Source organism: Ambystoma mexicanum, chromosome 7q, assembly GCF_040938575.1.
Source record: "Ambystoma mexicanum isolate Mex_15411 chromosome 7q, UKY_AmexF1_1, whole genome shotgun sequence".
In the NCBI taxonomy this organism is placed as follows: domain Eukaryota; kingdom Metazoa; phylum Chordata; class Amphibia; order Caudata; family Ambystomatidae; genus Ambystoma; species Ambystoma mexicanum.
The window spans coordinates 1108640262-1108660712 of record NC_090941.1 but is presented as its reverse complement, the minus strand read 5'-3'; the positions used below and the strand labels follow the sequence as shown (position 1 = coordinate 1108660712).

General features: G+C 49.0%; 1 protein-coding gene across 1 annotated transcript in view; it reads right to left on the bottom strand.

The window, feature by feature from the left end:
* The window catches only part of TRIM3 (tripartite motif containing 3), a 551630-nt gene extending 536487 nt beyond the window's left edge, over positions 1-15143 (bottom strand). The window contains exon 1 of the mRNA XM_069640490.1: positions 15051-15143. The gene's annotated coding sequence lies outside the window, so the exon portion shown is untranslated. The remainder of the gene's footprint in view (positions 1-15050) is intronic.
* Positions 15144-20451: the final 5308 nt, after the last annotated feature.

The window sequence follows — 20451 nt, the reverse complement described above, 5'->3', positions numbered from 1 at the left end:
TCGTAATGCCAAACGCCAAGTGCTCCCATTCAACCTCCTATGAAGCCATCGGAGCAGAGAATCTTCCATCCAGTTCTAGGAGGTAAAGTCGAGAAGCAGCTGGCCTAGAAGCCGGTATCTTGGTCATCACCACTGGATGAACCCAGAAAGCGGGGCCTCATCAGAGTTCGGACAGAGGCCCCCAGATCTGCAAACATCTTCTCCTTGAACATTAGCCTAGCTGCCTCCCTTTCCTAGTAACAGAGGTGCTTCCACTGGTCTAGTCCTTTTAACTATGTTCCCCTATTCATATGCAGCCGCAGAAGTAGAGAACTCTCGTCTCCTTGCATAGCACAATGGTCTGGTCTTGCATTCCCCTTCATTTACACTAATGACACTCCCTGCCATAAAAACAGCCCTTCCGAAAGCAGCCAACTCTACCCAAGCTCAGTTTATTTGGCACAATCCAAAGAGGGCCCTTTACTAAAATAAAATCGTGGTGTTGCATAGTCCAAGGGAGGCCGCAGTTCACCGGGGAACACTCTACCAGGCGAACTAAAGCCACGTTTGAAATGAACACATGCTAAGCACTGTCAGGACCAGAGAAGGACATGGTTTCCATGTCGCTGTCTGCTGGGCACATAGATGATGTTCCGGCACGATGGAGACGGACGGATGCAAGGTCCATGGAAGCGGTAGGCAAGGGCGTCAGTTAGAACAGCGAGCCAGCAGGGCAGGCAGATGCCAAGGCACCCTTTGAAGCTTAAGACATCGCACCCGATAACCCAGAAAGCAATACACCAGGGAGCCTGAGGGATTCAGGAGGCAGGAAAACAGCGAGTTTGTACTCCGGTTCAGACCCAGCAGCGACAATTCATTGAGTTGAGAAGTGGTCCATCCCTTATGGCTCCTCCCACTGGAAAATCTATCCATTCATGTTCAGTCCCTACAATAGGCCAATGAGGGAGCAATCGGTGTTCGGAGAAGGAATGGGGATCCAGATGTTCCTGCACCAATGGCAGAGCAGGCATGCTGGGCTTTGTGGTCGGTTTAGTGCGCGTGCCATCTTGGCTCACCACGGGACAGTGGGGCTTGAAACAACGCCCAGGTCCAGATACACGCATCTCCCCAGAAAAACCTTCCAGAGATGGGGACATCCCATGCCACCCAAGAACATGCCACTGAAGTCTGCACAGACCGCCAGGTCAGCAAAGGAGATGCCGGAGACACTAAAGAGGAGAGAGAACCCTAGGTGCTTGCAGTCAACCCAAGATCTCGCAGCCAATTAAAACAATCGAGAGACCAAGTTATGGGACACTAGTTGGGCGGTCTAAACGGCATGCCCATCCGATTGGTACAAGCCAATTTAGGTTTGCCGAATTCTCATATGCCTTACTGTTTGCAGCAGAACATCGTTTCCTGAAGTTCATTCATGGCATGGTTGCCCTTTCTGAGCCACAGCTGCTATTGTACATGACTTGAAGGCCCCCAACACTAAGGAAGAGGAATAAGGACTATGTGTGCAGGTCCTACTCCAATCGCAGGTTAGAGATTGGCCAGAGGGTCTCACAATCTAGAAGTACAGAAGCTGTTTGGGAAAACAAGATCAGCTGAACCCCCGTTACCAAGGAACTCAGCGCGCCGCTCTGCGCAGACTCTGCTACTCCAACCGAGCTCCGGAACTGAACATAGCTGGTGCATGGCCTGGGTTTCATGTAACCAAAGGGCATGGCAATTATGTAATAATAAGATTGAATGGTTATTTCATTTAATAGTGGCCTGCCCAGTGCCAAGGAACGAAAGCACCAATTATCCCTGACGCTTCTGCGATGAATTAAATTCCCTGCATTCATTAGGAGCTGGAAAAGGGACACAGTGGGCATTTGAGGGACCCTAGTTAGATTCTTAATCTACTGCATTGTGAAACTCATGTTTCTAGCATAGCTTATGATGGGCACCGTGAAGGTTTTCATTTTCTATATAGAAGGCTGTTGCTACGATTCCCAGCTGAGGTACATTGTTAATGCAAACAGATTAATTGAAGCCGATGCTGAGAATTTACAAAAAAAACATAGGAGAGAATAACGTAGGATCTTCCAATCCTGGGTTATGAGAAACATGAACACTCCAGGCTGTTGTTATAGTGACGTCACTGTGCTCCGAGGGGAGCGTTCGATCCTGCCCGGCCCACCCATAGTGTATGCAATGAAATATACATAAAGTGAAAGAAGGCTTTGGGAAGCGATGAGAAGTGAACAAAGACACGCTCACCACCCATCACTCTGCAACCCTGAAAGTGCACTGGTCATCACTTGAAGGGACGATACGGCGAAACGCGCCGGTGCCCCTAAAATACACATCAGTAAACCCCTGACAGACCTGTGCAAAACCCGTCAAGACATCTAGGAGTGACAGCGGGACAGCCCCGGAGATCCAGGAAATGCCCCATGCACCAGTAGCCTCAAGGAGTGACCCTTCCCAGACAGTCACAGATACTTGGGAGCCTCTAGGAGTGAGAGCGGGACAGCCTCGGAGATCCAGGAAATGCCCCATGCACCAGTAGCCTGAAGGAGTGACCCTTGCCAGACAGTCACAGATACCTCGGAGCCTCTAGGAGGGAGAGCGGGACAGCCCCGGAGATCCAGGAAATGCCCCATGCACCAGTAGCCTGAAGGAGTGACCCTTCCCAGACAGTCACAGATACTTGGGAGCCTCTAGGAGTGAGAGCGGGACAGCCTCGGAGATCCAGGAAATGCCCCATGCACCAGTAGCCTGAAGGAGTGACCCTTGCCAGACAGTCACAGATACCTCGGAGCCTCTAGGAGGGAGAGCGGGACAGCCCCGGAGATCCAGGAAATGCCCCATGCACCAGTAGCCTTAAGGAGTGACCCTTGCCAGACAGTCACAGATACTTGGGAGCCTCTAGGAGTGAGAGCGGGGCAGCCGCAGAGATCCAGAAAATGCCCCATGCACCAGTAGCCTGAAGGAGTGACCCTTGCCAGACAGTCACAGATACTTGGGAGCCTCTAGGAGTGAGAGCGGGGCAGCCGCAGAGATCCAGAAAATGCCCCATGCACCAGTAGCCTGAAGGAGTGACCCTTGCCAGACAGTCACAGATACCTGGGAGCCTCTAGGAGTGAGAGCGGGGCAGCCGCGGAGATCCAGGAAATGCCCCATGCACCAGTAGCCTGAAGGAGTGACCCTTGCCAGACAGTCACAGATACCTCAGAGCCTCTAGGAGGGAGAGCGGGACAGCCCCGGAGATCCAGGAAATGCCCCATGCACCAGTAGCCTGAAGGAGTGACCCTTGCCAGACAGTCACAGATACTTGGGAGCCTCTAGGAGTGAGAGCGGGGCAGCCGCGGAGATCCAGGAAATGCCCTGTGCACCAGTAGCCTGAAGGAGTGACCCTTGCCAGACAGTCACAGATACCTGGGAGCCTCTAGGAGTGAGAGCGGGGCAGCCGCGGAGATCCAGGAAATGCCCCATGCACCAGTAGCCTGAAGGAGTGACCCTTGCCAGACAGTCACAGATACCTCAGAGCCTCTAGGAGGGAGAGCGGGACAGCCCCGGAGATCCAGGAAATGCCCCATGCACCAGTAGCCTTAAGGAGTGACCCTTGCCAGACAGTCACAGATACTTGGGAGCCTCTAGGAGTGAGAGCGGGACAGCCGCGGAGATCCAGGAAATGCCCCATGCACCAGTAGCCTTAAGGAGTGACCCTTGCCAGACAGTCACAGATACTTGGGAGCCTCTAGGATTGAGAGAAGGAGGCCCCATAGATCCAGGAAATGCCCCATGCACCAGTAGCCTGAAGGAGTGACCCTTGCCAGACAGTCACAGATACTTGGGAGCCTCTAGGAGGGAGAGCGGGACAGCCCCGGAGATCCAGGAAATGCCCTCTTGCACCAGTAGCCTGAAGGAGTGACCCTTGCCAGACAGTCACAGATACTTGGGAGCCTCTAGGATTGAGAGCAGGAAGCCCCATAGATCCAGGAAATGCCCCATGCACCAGTAGCCTGAAGGAGTGACCCTTGCCAGACAGTAACAGATACTTGGGAGCCTCCAGGAATGAGAGCAGGAGGCCCCATAGATCCAGGAAATGCCCCATGCACCAGTAGCCTGAAGGAGTGACCCTTGCCAGACAGTAACAGATACTTGGGAGCCTCCAGGAATGAGAGCAGGAGGCCCCATAGATCCAGGAAATGCCCCATGCACCAGTAGCCTGAAGGAGTGACCCTTGCCAGACAGTCACAGATACTTGGGAGCCTCTGGGTCAGCCCCAGAGATCCAGAAAATTGATACACGGGAACATTTTGAAAAAATAAGGTCGGATGGACAAAATGATCGTATTTGGATGACTGCGAGATTAGAGGTAATAGCGATTGAAACTGAAGAAAAGCAGAACAAGCTGAAAGTCAACGTTCGGCGGAAAGCCGTGTGAGCAGGAACCATACATGAGCCGCCCGCTTCCGGGGAACGTGAGTGCTGCTCCAATGATGCCTCAGAGATGGAATGCACCTTTATATGCGATAACTTTACCAACAGTATTTAATTTCACTGCTGCGGCGAAGAGAAATCACATGTAAAAACCGGCTCCAAAATAATAATGCTATGTTTCATGAAGTCCCCGTGCACCAGCAGCCTAAAGGAGTGAACCTGGGCAGACAGCAACAGATTCCTCGGAGCCTCTAGGAGTGGCAGTGGGACACCCCAGAGATGCATGAAATGCCCTGTGCACCAGTATCCTTACGGAGTGACCCTAGGCAGACAGTAAGAGAAGCCTTGGAGTCTCGGGAACTGGCAGCGAGACACCCCAGAGATGCATGAAATGCCCTGTCCACCAGTAGCCTTAAGGAGTGATCCTAGGCAGACAGTAAGAGGTGCCTTGGAGGCTCGGGAAGTGGCAGCAGGACACCACAGAGATGCATGAAAAGCCCCATGCATTACCAGCCTTACGGAGTGACCCTGGGCAGACAGTAACAGATACCTTGGAGCCTCTAGGGGTGGCAGTGGGACACCCCAGAGATGCATGAAATGCCCTGTACACCAGTAGCCTTAAGGAGTGACCCTAGGCAGACAGTAAGAGAAGCCTTGGAGTCTCGGGAAGTGGCAGCGAGACACCCAAGAGATGCATGAAATGCCCCATGCATTACCAGCCTTAAGGAGTGACCCTGGGCAGACAGTAAGAGATATATTGGAGATTCTAGGAGTGGCAGCGGGACACCCCAGAGATGCATGAAATGCCCTGTACACCAGTAGCCTTAAGGAGTGACCCTAGGCAGACAGTAAGAGATGCCTTGGAGCCTCTAGGGGTGGCAGTGGGACACCCCAGAGATGCATGAAATGCCCTGTCCATCAGTAGCCTTACGGAGTGACCCTAGGCAGACAGTAAGAGAAGCCTTGGAGTCTCGGGAACTGGCAGCGAGACACCCCAGAGATGCATGAAATGCCCCATGCATTACCAGCCTTAAGGAGTGACCCTGGGCAGACAGTAACAGATACCTTGGAGCCTCTAGGGGTGGCAGTGGGACACCCCAGAGATGCATGAAATGCCCCATGCATTACCAGCCTTAAGGAGTGACCCTGGGCAGACAGTAACAGATATATTGGAGATTCTAGGAGTGGCAGCGGGACACCCCACAGATACATGAAATGTCCCATGCACCAGTAGCCTGAAGGAGTGACCTTAGGCACACAATAACAGATTACTTGGAGCTTCTAGGAGGTACAGCAGGGTGGCCCCCAGAGATGCATGAACTGCCCCATGCACCAGTAGCCTTAAGGAGTGACCCATGCCAGACCGTAACAAATACCCTAGAGCCTTTAGGAGTGACAGAAGGACTGTCCCAAAGATACATGAAATGCCCCACCCTGGGCTAAAAAGATTACTTTAGAGACCATCCTGGAGTCATGTGATGATCCTCGAACTACACTAGAAGTCATTCTCACATCAGATGTCACACTGTTAAAGTCATCAGCAAATGTCTCAGAATGATGGGTGATGATTTGGGGATGAGTTTAGGATGATTTAAGGATTATGCCAACATCCTCCCTATTTTAGAAACTCTTTGTTCCCGATTTTAGGATGACTTGCTGATCACTTCAAGAGATTGCATGTTTGTCCCCGATGATTTGGGGAAGAATCTGGGATGACCTGCTGATTACTTCAAGAGCATCGCCATGAAACATGTTTGTTCTTGATAATTTGGGGATGACTTACTGATTACTTCAGAACCTCAGAGTTTGTAGGACGATTTGCGGACTAATACCGATAGTCAGTCAGCTTTTGCTTAGTTGCACTTGTGCTGAATGACCCTCAATGTGGCAAGGATACAGGTTGAGACTTTGTTCGGCCAAAGGGGAAGCCAGAGGCGTAAACAAAGCATGCAACCCCTTTGCCATCGCAGTCAAAAGCAGGAACCCAGCACCCTCACAATCAATACATTTCCACGCTGACTGCACCAATATAAGCCAGTATTCACATATACTCATTCACACAGAATTTGTCTGCTTTGCGCATAATGCCAGTAATGATACTATAAGAAAAAGTGCCCATCATGGCTCTGCCACACACTCCTGCTGGCTTTTCCTTTACAAACGTCTTGTCACAAGAAATGTCCAAACTGGCTGCACAATGCAGGCGAGTCTAGATGTGTAATAACGCTCATCATGTTTGCCTTACCCTTAATTCGCAGTGAAAAAAGCCACGCCACAGTAAGAAATGATGACTTGCTTCCCTAAATGCCAGTCTAGAAACATAACACTTATCATGCTTGCTTTGTCATAGAATCCCAGTAAAAACAAAATGTCATGTCACAGAAAAGAATGGCTTGACGGGGTGCTCCAAAATGCCAGTGCAGACATAAAAGCACATATCGTACTTTCTATAAAAAGAAGTTTTTTAAAATAAACAACATTTTGTACTGGCAGCTACAATGGATAACCATTAAAAAAGGGAAATGAAAAAAGGGCATTGTGATTGAGATTCCAAGATGGCTGCCGATGGGAGAGCATCGTGATCGTGGAGCTCTCACCCCCCAGACCAAATTCAATAAAGATAGATTAAAAGAGCCTTCCCCAGGTGGGGATTTATCGATGTAGGCTGTAGTGGTGGAGTGCAGCAGCCCGGATCACTGGGGGTCTTCAGCATAGGCGGGTGTGTGGCCTTCGTCTCTGCCATGTCGGAGGTGCAGAGACACTGCGTGTGCTGCTAGTGTGGGCCGAGCTGAGAGACACGCTCACACTCTGCGAGCAAGACGAACCACTCAGGTAGACCCGGGGTGGTCGAGGACCCAGTGCGGCTGGGAGGTGGGGTGGCGGAGAGCAGTCGCTGCCGGATGGCAGAGGAGCAAGTCAGGAAGGAGCTGCCTGTGATATTGGAAGCCCATCGGAGTTAGATTTGTGGATCGGGGCTCACCTGCTGGCGAGCGCCGCCGAAAGATCGAGGCTGGACCAAGCCGTCACCCCACCAGGGAAGCAGCATCTCAACAAAGATCAGGAGGATCCGGAGGAGAAACACGCGTATCCCACTGCTGAGTGCTGCAAAGCCGAGAAGGGCTCCCTGGGAGGCCAAGAGGCCCGGGAGGGGCCGCACAGTGAAAGCAAAGAAGCAGGAAGGCAGCGACCCTGAGGGTTGGATGGAGAACCATCACAGGTCAGTGTGCGCATTGGCCCAAGGAAAGGGTCTAAGCAGGCAGAGGCTAGCCAGCGCAGGCAGTGATCAGCAGGAATTGATCACCAACTTTGAGCAGAGTGACAGTGAGGAGTGGGGAAGTGGGGGGAGAGGGCACCTGCCCAAGCTTTGAAGCCAGCGCTTTGCAGAGAAGACCAGGGGAGGCCCTGTGGTGTTATAGCCGGTGCGGCTGCAGGCCCATTTGAGGTAAATTTGGGATTTTGGAGCTGCATATAGTGCCTCAGCGAGTGCACCCCCATCCAGAAGCACAGCAAGGGAGCAAAAGGCACACCTCGCATAGGAGTCAGTGACCAGTGGGGCCCTGGCCTCCCCAGGCCAATCCAGAGCGAAGCGAAGGCCGAATAGAAGGCAATGGAGTCCATCTACATCCGAAGAGGGCAAGGAAGAATAAGGTTGGACGGGCTCAGGGCAGAGGGATCCTGGCACCATGGCCAGGAGGGTCATTTGAAACCAGAGGAGGAGGACAAACAGCGGCTCCCCTGCGCACAGTTAGAGGGGAGTTCCAACCCCCCACACGGTCAAGGGCGGACCCATAAAGCTGCGCTAGGAGGAGGTTCCTATGCCCTGAAAAAGTGGACAGAAGAGGTCCAAAGGGTGCGACACAATATCAGGGAGAAGAGGAGGGGGCAGGGCTCCCCCCCATCGGACCTGCCTACGTCCAAAAACAAGGAAGAGTACATTCAAGCCTGCCCCAGTTGGTGAAGAAATCACAGGAGGGCAATCTGAAGAGACTCTGGTGCAGAGACAGCGAGATACCAGCTGGGGAAGATCAGGGGCCCAGGCAGGAGAGTATTTGGGGGCACTGGCAGGCACTGCAAAAGATTAAGTGGTCACCCAGGAGGTCCTTCGCCAATGCTTTCAGGATTTTGGGGACAAGATAGCGAACACCATTCAATCGCAGTTGAGCATGGTGCGAGCTGAATTGTCCCAATCGTTGCAAGAGGTGAACGGGGAAATAATGAAACAAGAGGAGCGTACTGATGCAGCAGAGAGAGCCATACAAGAGGTCACAAGGAAGATCGACGAGCAAATAGCAAGGATCACGCAGAACCTCGGGACCCAGAGCGAAGACCTTGAAAACCGCCCTAGAAGAATAAAAAGCCTCGCTGAGGCGGTGGCGGACAAGAATCTATGCACGATGGCGTCGCAAGTGTTCGCGTACCTGCTGGAGGTGGAAGACTGGTTAAGGACAGAGCTCGGTCACATACACAGAGCGGGGCCAAAGAGGGAAGAGCCAGGGGTCAGACCCAGAGATCTAGTGGTGGCCAAGTACGGGCAGAATGAGAAGGTGCTGGCGGCTGCTAGGAGGGCCAGATCAGCTACAACGGCTCTGAACTTGAGCTATTCCAGGACCTAGCCCAGACCAACCTGGTGAAGCTTAGGATGATGGACCTGGTGGTGCGCGCCCTAATGCGCGCGAACGTACACTATAAATGGAGCTTTCCCTTTGGACTACTGTTCGAATGGGAAGGGAAACAGCAACGGGTCACCACCAGTGAGGAAGGTACGAGGGTCCTGAAGATTAAGGAAGAAGGGTCACCAAGACAAGAACAAAGACCAGGGAGAGAACCGCTCAAGAGGAAAATATGGGAGTGGACAAAGTTTTCAACAAGGGGCTAAAAAAAAATAAACTATCCCTAAGAGGCCCGGTTAAACACCCCCAACGAGAGGGCAGAAGTGGAAGGTGCCCACTCGCCCATCGACACAGGAGCCCTCCAAGAGCTGCAAGTTCGGAGGCGAGACAGGCATAAGCTGAAAATCAACGGGAACCGCCATCTGTTCCAATCCAACGACCCAGGGAAGACAGGGGCTGTTAATAGCTATTCGAGACATCACAGGCTTCCAGGTCATAACTACAAAGAGGGACACACAGGATAGTTATCTGGTGGTCTCTTTCCAATGGGAGAGGGGGGGACATATACAGTAGCATCAATCTACACCCCCAATACAGGGCAAGATGTGTTCTTGTGGGCAACACTGACCAAACTGGAGATGTTTGCCAAAGGGCAGATAATATTGGTAGGCGACTTTTCTCTGGCGTGGGACCCAAGGGAAGACAGGAGCACAAGGGTGTTCCACAACCAGGGGGCGCCATCTGCCTGCTTGAATGAACACATGGTCCAATTGCCATATGTAGATGGCTGGAGGAAACTGGGGTGTGGGGGGCTACACATTTTATTCACACATTCATAGCTCCTTCTCAAGGATAGATTGCACCTGGATTTGGAGGTCACTATTGGGTAGGGTCGTGGGGATAGAGCGAGGAGTGATTGCCCTGTCAGACCATGCTCCTATAACGATTACCTTAAATATGGGGCAGGACGAACAAGGCCTATGGCGATGGAAGTTCCCTAGCCACATCCTTATGGATGGAGTTCTATGTGAGGACATAAAGAATGAAATATATGATTACTTTATACTTAATACAACAGAGGGTGTACGTGAAAAGGTGGTGTGGAACACGTTTAAGGCTACATTGAGGGAGGGGAGCTCATTGCAATGAAGTGCCAGAAGGAAAAACAACTATGTCTCTTACAGGAGGAATTGGATGGAAGTTAAACAAACGAATAATGGCTCAAATGCCAATTAACATGGGAAGTACGCTGCAAATGGAATATCAACTGATTAGGGGGCAATTAGAGGCTTTGCAGAGTAGAGCTGCAGACTGTTCATTGCTCTACCTGCAACAGAGGTATTATGTCAAAGCCAATAAGGCAGATCGCCTGTTGGCGAGGTTGATTAGGAAAAAAGAATCAAGGACAATCCTTAAAATAAAGAAGGGTGGGGCAAGAAAGTATTGCTCTACCTGAAATAATTTTGGTGTTCACAGAATATTATTCAGCCCTGTACACATCAGATTCCCCTGAGGAGGGAGCCCATAGAGAAACCTGCCCCGGGGCCCTCTCCCTAAGAACCTTCCTCAAGAACGGGAAGAACTTGAGGGAGAAATTACTCCTGAAGAAGTAAGGGCAGCTATAGCTGCCATGCCATCAGGAAAGGCCCCAAGCCCGGGGGCCTTCTGAAGGCGCGTCTACAAAACCTTTATAGAGGCACCGATACTGAGCTTAATTCAGCCCTTCAACTCTTTTTGGAGGGGGTGGGGAATAGCGTGTATCACTGCAACAACGGAAGAAGCAAAAGATGTGCTGCTCCCGAAGCCGGTTAAGGATGTTACTCTATGCAGTTTGTATCGGCCGATTGCCCTTATTAATCTACACCAAGGTACTGGCGTCACGCCTGGATAAACTCCTCCACAAGCTGATTAATCCTGACCAGTCGGGATTTAATAGGCATAGGCAGACCTCAGATAACATTCGGCGGGTCTGTCATCTGATTGAAAAAGTAAATAAATCTACAATCCCTGAACTTATACTAGCATTGAATGCCGAGAAGGCCTTCGACCGGGTCAAATGGCCATTACTCTTCCATACCATGGAGGTTATGGGATTCGGTTCTAAATTCCTTTCAATGGTAAGAGCTAACTACTGAACTCCCTCCTTGCACCTGCCAATCAACGGGCAACTTTCCCAGAGGATCAAGATCTCATGAGACTCTAAGCAGGGTTGCTCGCTATCCCCGCTCTTATACGCCATCCACCTGGAGCCGTTCATGGCCAGCATTAGGGCCTCCCCGGATATTAGGGGGATTCCCTTTGGGGGTGAGGAGCATAGCGTTGCAATGTTTGCTGATGACATGCTCCTCTAGATCACAGTATCAGAAACGCAATTACCAGGGAACTTCTTCTCTTTGAAGAGGTGGCAGGGTTAAAAATAAATGCCCTTAAGTCCACATTTTTAAACTTGACCGTCTCCTCATAAAAAGGTTTAGGAATTGCGGGGTATAGTACCCTATAGGTGGGTGGAAACCGGCATTAGATATTTGGGGGTCCACATTACTGGTTCTCTGGGTGCTCTTTACTGTGCTAACTACCCACATTTAGTGTAAATTCTGCTGGCGGAATGAGTGCCCTTATCAATATCCTGGCTGGCGAGGATAAATGCCCTTAAAATTGTGATTTTGCCAAAAATCCTGTATTATTTCACGGCCTTGCCAGTGGGGATTCCCCAAGGTTTTTTCAGGACCTTTCAAAAACACGTGGATTCATTTATTTGGAACCTCAAGAGATCCAGGGTAGCTATGCAGATGCTAATGTCTCCCAGAGGCAAAGGAGGGCTGGGAGCGCGAAACCTCTGCCTCCATTTCCTTGCTGCTCAAATCAGAGTGATCCAGGATTGCTTCAGGGGCGATCACGCAAAGGTCTGGTGTCCAATGGACAAAGCGGTGGTGGGCACGCCACTGGACACAGTGTTGTGGCAACCCAAGGGGGAGAGACCTGCAAACATGCACCGCAGCAGGATAGGGGCTCTAGTTGGGGGCTCAGGGTATAAGCTGGTGCAGAGGGTGAACTTGACCACCTTCCCCTCCCTACTGACTTTGCTGTTTAGGAATCCCCAGTTCATGTTGGGTATGGAAAGGGGTGCCTTCAATGGGTGGGAGGCGGTAGGGTGCCACAAACTACGTGACAAGTTCTCGGGTCAGGACATTAAATTCTTTGCACAGTGCAAGCACTTTGGGCTAGATGAGGGGGTAGGTATTGCTACTCTCAACTGAGGCACTGGCTTACGAACCCAATGGTCAGGTCAGCAGCCACCAGGAATCTCACACCCTTTGAACGGTTTGTAACGACGGACAAGGGGGCCAGGCATTTGGTAGGAGCATTAGATGGGATTACAGCAGAAGAGGCAAGGACCCAGGCATGGCACTATATGGATCAGAGGGAAACTGCAGTGGGGCATCCGCTGGGGTGTGTGGGGGGGAAGGGGGCTACTTTGGATTTAGTTATGGGCAAATATCCCCAAGCTCACACGGGCCATCCAGATTCAGGAGATGTGTGTTAAGATAACAGTCAAATGGCATCTCATCTCAGAAAAACTACATAAATTCTAAAACAAAATTATTGAGGTATGCCAGGAGATGGAAGCGCTTAAGCAGTTAGATTATATGTAAACTTACTAATGTTGCACTACGACTGGCTGCAGCCCTATGGTGAAGTAGTGAGCACCTCAGTACCTACTAACGTAGAGAAAAAAACAGTGAAAATTCCACCAATTGCAAGCGCTGCCAGGAAACAGAAGAAATTGGAAACTTGAAGTACTGAAACTTAAAGTAGCAAGATACTAAACGAAGTCACTGTTAGAAAGAATTCCAATGTAAAATTCAGTATTTAATGTCCATATTCAAAGAGTCAGAGATCTGTGCCGACACCTTTTTCGACCTCCACAGGTCTTTTTCAAGGCAAAGCTCTATTTCCAAAATTACTCTGATGTGTTTCCACTCAAAAACACGTTGTTCTGTTCAAATAGAAAATGTAGAATGTACGTCGAATCGTGTTTGAGCACTGCAATAGATACCGAATCTTTAAGGCCTCAAAATGGCGTGTCCCAAGTATGCTGCCGTCTGTAAAGTAAGTTATACGAGCCGCATATAGTGAAACTCTACATAAATTCTACCCAACAACGTCAGCACTCTGCTGGAGGGGATGTGGGGAACTGGGATCGTGAAAGCATATCTGGTGGGAATGCCCAGTCATAGAGCCTTATTGGGATATTGTCCGTCCAGCAATGAATAGTATTTTTGGGAGTTAGATGCCGGACAACATAGTGATGGCCAACCTGGGAATGGGCAGATTTCTGGACTGGGTGCGTTGTTGGTTACATGTGTTAGGATCGAGGGGGTTACGTGTTCTTACTGTTGAAAATGGCAATAAAATATTTTTGTTTTGTTTTAAGTGCATTGTTAGTGTGCTGCACTCACCAGTCATATTCAGCTCCCTGGCCCAGCACAAACACATGCACACACACATTCTTTGACTCAACATTCACACGCTTATTCACACACAGCATTCACTCACTCATGGCACGAGAGGATCAGACGTGACCTTTGCATATATTTTATATCCCCCTGCACCTGTTCCAAATAGGCAAAGAACAATGTTTTCTTTCCTGTGTTTTGAAAAGTGCACCTCTTTTGAAAATCAGGATTTACTTGAAAATGAAGAACCTCCTTTCCACCCTCTGCCGTGCGCAGTGGTGCATTTGGTGGAAAAAGAGCAGCACAATGAGCACAACTATGATACACATATTTAAATGTTTTTTGTGCACGGTTCACCACCTTTTTGGCGCAAGTGAAGTGAATGAGCATTCCCATCAGTTGCACCAAACTTTTTTTTGAAAATCGTAGCACAGTGGTTTATCCCTACTGATGACTTCTTTACATTGTACGTTCATTTCAGAGAGCGTGGTTTGAGGTGTCAGAGGAGAATTAGGAATGGGAAAGGACACCCAGTTAGGAAAGGGTATATGGGGTTTTTACTGTTTCTGCAGTCATAAACCCCAGATTTGCTCATCAGCGGGTATTATGTTGAATTACCATTAGCTCCAGAGCAGATACTGTGACTGGAATCGTTAGCCCCAGAGTATGTAATGTGCATGCCATCATTGTCGCAGAGCAAGTATTGTATTTATAGTTATAAGCCCCAGGGCAGGTATTCTGTCATATGTAACGGTTTAGCCGGTACTGTCTCAAACGTCATTAGTTCCAGGGCAGGCACTGTGTCTGGAATCGGTATCCCAGATCCAGTACTGTGTCTGTAATGATTTGCCCTAGGGCAGGTATCGTCAGATGTAGACGATGAGCAGGTACGTACGGTATCGGAAGTCATTCGCTCTGGAGCAGGTATTGTGTCTGCCGCTCCAGCAAGAGGATGGGATAGCCCTTTACTATTAGAGCTAGAGAAGGTAGTGTCTGCTGCTATTCTTCAGGGTGATGTTTCCATTCCCGCAGCCATTACACCTAGAACAGACCCTGGGCCTGCACTCATCATCCACAGAAGGGTCCTTAGACACAGAGAAAGTACCAGATCTGCAGCCATTAGCCCGGGGGAATCTTGACTTTCAGAGTAGGCAGTGGAACTGGAGACACATGTCTGCAATGATCAGTCTGCACAGTTATCATGTCACTTACACCAGGCCACGGTCTGAGTAGTAGCTGCACAGCAGGTACTGCCCCTGCAGGCATTCCAGAGCCTGAACTGCACCGTGTGGGAGCAGCTGCTGTGTCTACAATACCAACAACAGGCTGCCCTGTGTACCGTCAATAGCATATGTTTAGAAAATCACACACTTACAGTGTTTAATTTCAACATGTGATGAGTACAAGGAATGACAGCTGCAGCCTCTTCGGCGTGCATTTCCAGAGGTTGCAAAAGGGCTCCTCTGGCCAGTATAACAACAAAGCGGTGAGAAGGAGCTGAGTTAACAGATGCTAAAAGAAATGCATATCCACTTCATTCCAAGAGCCGGGTGCACGCACTCACCTGCTGCTGCCTGGAAGGGAGGGTCAGGGAAGGGGGCCTTGTGCTGCTTTCATTGGCAACTGAGAGACACATTTAAAGTCCCTAGGAGACCCGCCCCACAGCATTGTGTGTTTCTTTACTGTTCGCCGACACTTTCCAAGACGCCTTTAAGGCGTGATGACGTATGAGCGTTTCTCACGCAGGGCGTCTGCGTGCTCAGGAAGAGCAATCATGGAGGAAGGAGGATTCTACGCCCTGCACCGATGGGTATTTATTGTGTATCTATTTAGAAAGCGCTTATACATCTGTTTCGAAGCGCCAGGTATATTTAGGTGCAGGGGGGGGGGGTTGTTTTTCCTATTTTGATTGCAGCAGCAGCGGATCTTTGTGCGTCTTCTTGGCTGGTAAGTAGTATCCCCATCACCCCCACAGAAGTGATGTCTGGCCGTGCAGTGAATTTCAGAGCAGGTGTTTTTTTTGTGTGCAAATTCGGCTGCCAGCTAGTCGGATTTATTGTTTGTGTAAGTGTGCTTGCATGTTTTCCACCACCAAATGGCAGTGGCTCTTTGCTGTATTCAAGGGCGTTCTACAAAACTACAGTGTCTGCGCCATTTTTCTTCATCCTTATCTCGGGAGGATAGCTCAGTGGCAACGCGCTCGCCTTGGAAGCAAGACATAACGGGTTCGATTCCCCGGGTTCATGCTTAGAAACCTCTGTATTAAGTGTGTTATAAATAACACATCATATCTCTCATACCTGCCTACATTTTGAAAATCAAAAACCCTGAGGTGTACGCCCCCGCCCACAGTCAACAAAGACCCCACCCATTTGCACACGGCCCCCGCCCACCTGTCAAAAAGGTCAACTCGGCTGTTTCAGCCTTCATCAGAAACACGTTTGCACTTTACAATGGAATGCAATAAGTGTCAATGTCCAAGGACATGCATAACCACCCAAATTGCATAGGACGAATGGCATTCGCCTTCCATAAAAGCAATACACACAAGAAACCAAGAGAAGATATTTTCTTCAAATAATGTTTTTCAAAACGTTAACATGTTTGCATGTTTTAAACTCCAAGAACCAGTACTAAGGGTTTCCCTGGAACTTGCAGTACCGAAATTTGGACATTTCACCTTATTTGTTTATTTTTCACGAGGTTGTATAGTGCAGTGGTGAGGTGTCCATCCTGTAAACCTGATGCCTGTGGTTCAATCCCTGAGGTCGGCTAATTCATTCATTCAAAGAGGACCTTCAATGTTTCTCATTTTAGTTGGGGTTGGGGGGGGGGGGGGGAGAGGGGCAGAGTCCACCGTCTGGAAAAAGTGGGTGGACTCCGTGTGTACCGTCAACTTGAGCCATGGCAAACTGGCCAAAAAGAATGGAAGCTGAAAAAACGCAGAATGCTGCTTTCAATCTGTTGTCATTAATGACACCAGATTGAAAGCAGTATTCCGTGCTTTTTTTTTTGCTTCAGCTTTCACTCTTTTTGGACAGTTTGCCTTATGTTTTAGTTGCCCTTCAATTTAGGGCGACTAAAACATAAGGCAAACTGGCCAAAAAGAAAACAAGTTTAAGCCAAATAAATGCGGTAATACTGCATTCGTGCTGTTCCCGGATCCCGTCCAGTCCTCCATCCAACTGGCTGCAAAAGACTGCTGCCGGTAGTCAATTGGAACCCGGAGACTCCGGGGTCTTCCCTGAAGACCCGGAGAAATGACAAAAAACCCAGAGTCTCTGGGTAAAACCCAGAGGTTAGGCAGGTATGCCTTGTCTGCGTAACTCGCGGGCTTGGTTGCTTCCACGGGTGATAAATATGCCACCACCGGAGCTGTTGACGAGTGCGGCGGCAGCAGCCTGGGTCTCTGGAGGAAGAGTAGGTGGGCCGGGCCGTTCCCTTGCCATGATTTCTGTAACTTCACTGCCTTTAACAGGTGAGGGGTTCTGATTTGAATATTGCCGGGAGATGTACCCAACTTTACCGCTTAGTGCTGCCAGGCAGTGCATTGAGCTGTACCAGCCAGAGTCTCTGTACCACTGGATGTCTTTCTTGATTTCACCCGAACCCCCCTGGCATTTCTTCCTCTGTCTGTATAGGACAGAGTTCCTTTATTTCCCTGTGTTGTCTCACTGACTAGATGCCTGCATGTTCATGTATACTATGCTAGTATACAGGGAAAATGTGGACTCCTACCTAGTCTTGCCAGCAAGTGAACAACAATTAAGTATTTTGCCTAAAACTAGCCATACTGTAGAGCAAAGGTCTTCAATCTGGGTGGCACAGCCACATGCTTGGGTGGGGGGTGTGCGATCCAGGAATGCGATAAGAGAGAACTTTTGCCGCACTTAACTGAGCATGGGCATTGCGAGCCACTGCGCCCCCACGCATATGCTCTGTCAGTGTGACGTGATGGGGGTGTGGCCATGAAACAGGAAATTTACACCGCCTGGACGTGCGCTTTCCTTCATTTGGATCTGGCTTTCAGGCTGCATTGTTGCCTCCTACTGCCAGCGTCTTGTTGGCCACGGTAAGTGGTGCCGCTTATTGGCTCACCTCACCTCCCCACACCACGAGTAGAGGGGGTGCCGAGAAGCGAGTGTGCAGGCCTTTCCTGGTCCCCCAGCTGCCGTTTCCTGTGGACCCACAATGGCCTCAGCCCTGATCAGGCTTTACCAAGGCTGGGGGCTCGGTGACCTAATCTTCGCTGTGCTCCTTTCTTTCTCCAGCTGTCACGCGTGCATTTCCTAGGTCTATTTGCTCATCCCATTTTCTTTCTTCCGTCTTGAAAGAGACACCACGGGAATCAATGGATCATGAACATCACTGGGGTGGGGAGGGGCGACATCACAGTTGAAAGCAAGCTTCTACATGCTGGGCACATTATAGTTGTCCAAATGTACGTTTTACACGTTCATAGAAAAAAAGTTATTTCCAAACTCAAATGCTGCTGAAACCTGCATTCACTAGGTTTCTTTGAAATGTATATATATTTTTTTTTTTTGTCGAGCACCTTACGAAGCTTTGTATTTTATCACTGGTTATATTTATAAAGATATATGTTTGTCAAACTGGTTAATCACAAATAAATGCTTCTGTTGTACTGACAGTAGTTATTAGGAAATTAAACTGTGTGTTCATGGGTGCCAGCTTTTTATTTTCACTACATGGACAGAGGTCGAAATACCCTCATCTGCGCCCTGAGTATAAGCAACCCGTAGCCCAACCCATCCCCGGGACAAACACGTTTTATAGCACTTCCTTTTTTTATACATAATTGCAAAATGTCATACGATTAACACGTTTTGCATTCCTGCTGAGCTACCCAGTTAGCCATCTACTGTATAGTGTCTATGCATCCCTTGATGTATTTAAAATCACTGCCTTGGGTGCCCACTGCCATAGAAGTGATTTTAAAGTGGAAAGCATGTATGTACTCATGCTGTTGGTGCCAGGCCTTTGCCTGCATGGGGCATCGTATGCTGCAGAGAATCCAGGGGTCCTTGTGACTGAACGGCACCCGCAGCGGAGTCTGCTGCTACTTCACGCTGTCACCGAACTGTAGTAAAAGTTAAGTGGCTATTACTCGAAGTTTCCAAAAGTTAAGCTTTATTTATTTTATTTGTAAAATGCACATACAACCCGTAGGCATTGAGGTGCTGTTGCATGTACAAAATACTAGCTAAGCTAGTGTGGAGCAGGCATAGCCGCATACAGATACAGTACAGTAGGTATGGCCTGATGGCAGTTACGTAAACATACAGAATCATGACCACTAGCGATACTCCTACAGCATAAAATCGTAGGCTAGTGTACTTTCAGATACGGGTAAGACGGGTGTAGCATGATGGTAGTTATGAAACAAACCTATAGAAACATGATCGACTGGCCTGAAGTGGGTGTTCAGGTTTAGGTGAAAAGCTGAGTTTTGAATGCTTTGCAGAATATCCAGTAGGATTTCGGAGCCCTTGAGGATGGGATGTCGTTCCAGAGCTTAACAGAGCAAGGGATGCTGGAACCTGCGGCTTTGCATCTTTTCACTTTGGGAACTCTTAGCTTGTCGGTGTAGGGGGTCCTAATGTGTCTTGAAGAGTGTGCTTTGGCAATCCTTTTGGAAAGGTATAATGGTGCAGTTTTGGACTGCCGTTTTGGATTCTATTTAAGATACGTAGATGAATGAATGTCAGCAATCTGGGCTTCTCAACTATTCTAGGCAGGGAATATTAAGGGTAAAATGTAACAAGCTGATGCTCTCTGTATCTCTCGCTTTCTATCATTTTTTTTGTCTCTGTGACAGAGTATGAGTCACGTTTTCAGGTATGTGCTCTGACTGCTCTCTGTTCTCTCTGCCAGCTGGGGTGGACTGTCCTTTAGGGAACTTTGGAGATTTCCCAGTAGGACTCTGCACCCTAGGTCCCTTTTTGTGTGCAGGGGAGGATGTGTGCATCCTCCCCTGCACACAAAACTGGCAGAGTGTAGCGGGCAAATATTGGTAAGGTCAATCTGGTAGGTCTATAATTTAATATTTATTATTGTACTTTTTCAATTGCAGGAACACAAATTGTCTCTATCATCCCATCTAGGACAGCAAAGTCCCCAGCAGCAGTGGCACCATCAAAAATCCTGACATCTGTAGTAGGACTTGCTGAAGGTAAGGATGCCTTTTTTATTTAAAACAACTGTATTTTAATCTGGGTGAAGGTGGGGCAATTTTAAAGGTGTAGTAGGAGTCGCAATCAGGGATTTCAAACCTATTTTTGAAGCTGTTACTTTCTCGTGTCTAGTTTGTGCTGGGTCGGGGGTACTGAAAGTTCACGTCTCGTGTGCAAGTTGCATTTACAGTGCACTGTGTACTCTCCTGGTTTCTCAGGGTTGTGTCCTGCTTACTAGCGGATGCCTAACACTCAAGATTTGGGTTTAGCTCCTGCTCATCTAATCTTAATTTAGAAGTCTTGGGTAGACCCATGTATCCTTGACTAGCTGTTTTCATTGCAGCAGCATCTCTACAAGCATCAGTGTATCAACCTAACCACCTGCATCGCAGCAAGAAAAATCCAGTGAAGCACTTCACCCAGTCACGCAGGCAGGTAAGGATTTATTTTCCTATTGTACCATTGGATGAGTAAAAGTGCTGACTGTTTATATTGGCAATGTGCATCTAAATGTGGTTTCCGCTGCCAATCGGTGGCCTAGTCCAGGACCACACTTCAAAAAGAAAATCGGGCTAGGACTTCACGATCTGAACAAGGAGTCTTCTGAGATTTGTATCAATGTGGTGTTTTTCTCCCATCCAGTATTTCTGACCGATTTTGTATTTTTCATGGATGTTTTGTCCCCAACCTTTGCACATTGTTTGTTTTAAATGTTTGCGTGTGGTGTTTGTTTTTTGGGACCATTTTAAATTAAAAAAAAACCTGTAATGG